Source organism: Myripristis murdjan, chromosome 18, assembly GCF_902150065.1.
Source record: "Myripristis murdjan chromosome 18, fMyrMur1.1, whole genome shotgun sequence".
NCBI classification, from domain to species: Eukaryota; Metazoa; Chordata; class Actinopteri; order Holocentriformes; family Holocentridae; genus Myripristis; species Myripristis murdjan.
Window position 1 is genome coordinate 9,511,411 of NC_043997.1, and position 5,394 is coordinate 9,516,804.

Genomic DNA, 5,394 nt, shown 5'->3' on the forward strand with positions numbered 1-5,394 from the left:
AGAATATTTTAGACAGCTGTCATAGTTTAAATCTAAAGTGAAAAACTATATAAGTACATCAGTAACAAAGCCATTAAAGACACTGACCTTGCCAGGATTTTTCTCTGCTCTTCCTTCCCTTGTGCTTCCAGAGCCACTGGACTGATGTTAATGGACACAAATATATATTAATGCAAGTGTGTGTTGTTTTTTGCACTTATGGGTGTGAAGGAGATATAAGAGCAGGTCGGTGGTTATTTTTGCATGTTGCAAAACACTTTCTCGCTCATTTACTTTGGGATACTTTGTAGATCCCTGTTGGGTCACAGTGCCAACTGCATGACAGCAGCATTGCTAGGGAATCCAGCATCTTGCTCAAGGGCACATCAGCAGACACTTCAGCTCCCTGCCAACACAGAGCTTGAACCACTGGGTCACTCAGAATGCTCCCTGAATAATCCTGATATTCTCTGTATCATTTCGATCCATGTAAAAACATAATTACCAAGGCAATAAATCCAGAATACACATGTACACACACACATATGTTTGAGAATTCTTACCACATGCCTGTACCTGCTGAACGTTTGAACAGACTCACCTGTCAGTTTGGGATTATGGGTTTTCTAGTCACAGCAAATATGAACAATCATAGAATATTAATCATGCTTATTGTCACTTGTAAGTATGGCAATTGTCATTAATCTTATTCATTGAGGATTAGGTAGCAGGTCTATTATTTCTCAGTCAGAGCTGTATTAAAATGCTGATACTCATCCTTTATAATGATGTTTAGAAAACACCTCCTTGCTAAATTTAGAGAGAAGAAATTTACTGCAGTGTTTGATTGCACTTTATTTTACATTACACCAATAAGATGTAATAAGCTGTATGTTGTATGAAAATAGACAAAAACTACAAATAATATGTTATTTGCTCGGCAGTAAACAAACAGATTATGCTAGAAAAACCACTTATCATGCCATATTAGACTAAACTCTACAATAGTTAGACACTATTTATGCAGAGTGCAGGTTATTAGGTCATATTAATATACTGTAAATGTTAAGTATGACCCAGCATAATTTTTGACCTCTCAAAAACTAATTAGAAATGTGCTTTTAGAAAATGGAAACACTCAGCTTAGTCGTGCCTCTATTTGAGTCGGAAAGGGTTAATGTTTTTGCCACATTTTGTTTGTTTCTTTAGTTGTTTGTTTATGAGCATGAGATTTCAAAAAGGTCTGGGATTTGCATGAGACTTTGTGGGATCGTTGGTCATGGGACAAAGAAGAGCTGATTAAGTTTTGACATTTCCTAGGCCAAAGTGGGGTGTAACAGTGGACATGGCCTCATATAAATATACATACATGTATATTTGATGTAACTAACCTGATGACCTCATGCAACTTCATGAGGTCATCAGGTTGGCCAGTTGGTGTGGTTCACTTTTCATACTGATTGGTTGAAGGTCATGGAGGATGGCGGTGGCCATGATTCACTTTTGATGAGCATCCAACACATGGAGCTGACCTGTTTTGATAGTTGCATCGTGTTAGTAGAGGTATACACGATCCTGAGGGCTTTCTAGCTATTATATTCAGATTAGAGTAGAACAGACTTTCCCATGCCTTGCTGCTCGAGAGGAAATCAGGATTGTGTGACCAGTTGGTGGCAGCTACTGATGATGATGATTACTGCCTTTAGCAAACACTTCAGTTCTCAAGCAAGTGTGGCATTTCACAGCCCTATTGATGTGCACTGTCACTGTAGCACATAACAACAATCACCATTTTATTCTGTGTCAGCCAAATGTATGACCATCCCACTCCCACTACTTGGAAAGTCCCGTTTGCAGTCTTCTATTTAAGATAATGTCAGCACATATTTGATTAAACAGTGTGTTTCCATTCATCAAAAAAGACTCTTATCATGAATTTTGGCAGGCTTAAAACAAATGCCAACTGGACTGTGTTGAAGGCATGTAAGAAGCTGCACTGATTAATGATGGTTCAAAAATACCAATCCCATCCTTTATCTGTTGCATGTTATAAAAGACCCCTTCTTACAGTCATATTAAGTTCATGCAATTAGAGCATCTGTGGGCGGCACGGTGGTGCAGTGGTTAGCACTGTTGCCTCACAGTGAAAAGGTCCTGGGTTCGATTCCCACCCAAGGTTTTGTGTGGAGTTTGCATGTTTTCCCCGTGTCTGTGTGGGTTTCCTCCCACCGTCCAAAGACATGCAGGTTAAATTGGAGAAGCTAAATTGCCCCTAGGTATGACTGTGTGTGTGAATGTCAGTGTTTATCTGTCTGCCCTGCGATGGACTGGCGACCTGTCCAGGGTGTTTCCTTGCCTTCGCCTTATGAGCGCTGGGATTGGCTTCAGCACCCCCCCACGACCCTAGTGAGGACAAGCGGTTTAGAAGATGAATGAATGAGAGCATCTGTCAGAGTAGATTTTGATGGATGGGTGTTTGTGTTGTTGTTTGTGTTTGTGCATGACGCAGAAGAAGCAGTGCTGTGGGTTCTTTGCGTGCTGCAAAAACGCTAATTATTAATTGTTTGGTTTTATTATCTGTGTGCTTATTCTATTGGGAAATGTTTCTCTGCCTTGTCCAGCTCCATGCAGAATCAGCTGCAGACCAGTGTTCCTCAATCTGGAAAGGGCTGAATGACTCCATGGCTGGTAGACACCCTGCTCATGCAGCCCTTTTTACTCATGATCCATCTTGAGTCAGCTTCCTCGTTGAAGAGGGATTGTTTAAAAAAAACAACAAAAAAACAGGGTGTTCATGAAGTCTCTTTACAATTTAACAAATTTATTACAAAAGCAAATGAATAGACAAATCTGTGGAAATTATTACAAAATGAGGAGTAGACATTGAAGTTTTTTTTTTTTTTTCCTCATTTAATACACCTCTATATGGGCACCATGAATTGCAAGAAGCACATCCAAACGGTACTCGATTTCTTGCCATGTTCACTGTAGCAGAGCCTCATCGATGGTGGCAATGGCATCAGTGATCTTTTGCTGAATTACACAAATGCAATGTGATTGAAAACTTTGATAACCACTGAGTACATAGAACAAATCTGATTAACATATCTCATCAACTGCTTTTGTAATAGATTTTTTAAATTGTAAAGCGACTTTGTGGACACCCTGTATATTATAGGTTTCTACTCTAGCCATGAGTTGTCCATAATAAACACTGTATTCAAACTCAAAGGCACTCACAGGTGTCAGTTTGTGAATGTGAGTGTGAAAAGGTGAACGTGAGATACATGTTGTAAAGTGCTTTGAGTAGTCATTCGACTAGAAAAGCACTGTGTGAAAGCAGTGCATTTACCCTTTTTCACCAGCACACTCAGCCCAAAGCTTTACAGTCACTCAGGGCTTCGCTGTCTCATCAGGCCTTGGACCGGATGCTTGGAAGCCACAAGAGGTAAAAAGGGGGCAGTCCACTCAGAAAACAAACCAAATCCAAAGATGTCTTCTTATACTCTTTAATGGTTAAAAGCATAGCCCACAGAACAAATGCAAAAAATGTAGTGGCAACAGGCATTATTTAGTCTTACAGAAAGAGCCATCTTTTCATAAACTAACAAGAGAGTCTGCAATGATTCACATATTTTGAAGAGTGCAGTAACAACCATTCAAGAGAGACAAGGTATATACAAAAACAGCCATACTACACAATACAGAGAGGATATGTGCACAGTTTTGATGGTACATTACATACAAACTAAAGAATAGCACTAACAGAATTCCACATGAAACATCACACATGGAACATGAAACATACCATAATGCATAGTCACTTAGATAACACTTAAAATAAGAGTGCAACAATTCACGTTAGTTAATGCCGTAATAAACATTAAGTAACGGTAATAAACATTAAGTAACAGTTAACTAACCATTAACTAATGTGTCTAAGAATCATTTAGTAATGCTGTTCATGCTAAGGTATTAATTTATATGTTATTTAAGGGTTATTGTAGACATTATTAACATTAGTAAATGCCATAATAATCATTAACTAACAGTTAATTAACCATTACGGCATTAACTATCTTTAACTAACGTTAATTGTTGTACTGTTATTGTAAAGTGTTACCGTAACTTATTTAAAAGGTGGAAATGGCATTTTTTTTAAAGACAGTACAGCAGGTAAGGATCACCAGCTGCAAGTTCTGGCTACTGGCCTATTGAAAGGAAAGTTATTTTAGTGTGGACATCACATTCACATCATTTAACTATTCTGAACTAATAAATGCCTATATGAACTTAATAAATCCTGTTACTATCTGCTAAATGATGGAGACTGAGAAATATATAGTAACATCAACATCAAAGCCAACATCTTAAAATGCCCTTTCACACTCACAATAAATATCTGGTGATGCAGCAGCGGGCAGTGTATTCAACATATTTGTTTAGTTTACAGCTTAAACAAGAAAGCCAAAGCAGCCCTAATAAACAGCTTTGCCAAAGAGGAGAGAATAAAATTGTGGTGCAGTCATGCATAAAGTTTTGTGCATGTTGTCTCTCTCTAACTTCACTCGCTTCTCAGAAAACAAATAATCTTGAAAAACAGACATTCGTACAGCAAACATTATCAGTGTTTTGTCGAAAACAGTATTTGGATTCACTGCTAGTCCTTGCAGCATACTAGCTTCCCTGCCCGATGTAGATAGAGCAGAGGTAACACCAGACTGCTGGGCAGACCGAACCAGAACCCAACTGATGTCAGCACACAAAGATCTCTAACGGCAATCAACGGTGAGCCGTACATGCCAGAGCAAACCAGATAAGCTACAATCTGCACCAACTGCGCTCCAAGTATTGCCATGATAGTATACAATGCCCTCAGCTTTGATGGGTTGATCGACTCCCTGTTCCCTCCCACTTCCCGCATCCTCGGGCGAATCAGAATGCGGAGAATGGCGAGGCTGCAGAAAAAGGTGACAATGAAGAAAAGGCCAAGGATGCTGAAAATGGGGATGAGGAGGATTTCGGGACGGGACGACTCTGCTACACCCATCCAGCCAAAGCTAAGCAGCCACAAACACACAATGCTGAAATTTCTGATCCTGACCCCACCTTCTTTTCTCAGGCTCAGGTAGGTGATGGGGTGCACGACTGCCAGGTAGCGCTCTGTGCAGGTCAGACAATGAAAGAGTGTCTGTCCAGGAAAGATGATGGATACCATCTTATACCCCACTGATATCATCCCCATTTGTTTCATGTAGATGCCACAACAGTACAAGACACACCCTAAGGTACCGATCAGCTCCATGAAGATCATGTGGTAGATGAAGATGTCGGAGTGGCTCGATGCTGTTGCTGCAGAGACGGAGCGCTGTTGCCTCCATCGTTGCAGACCCAGGTAGAGGATGAAGATGAAGA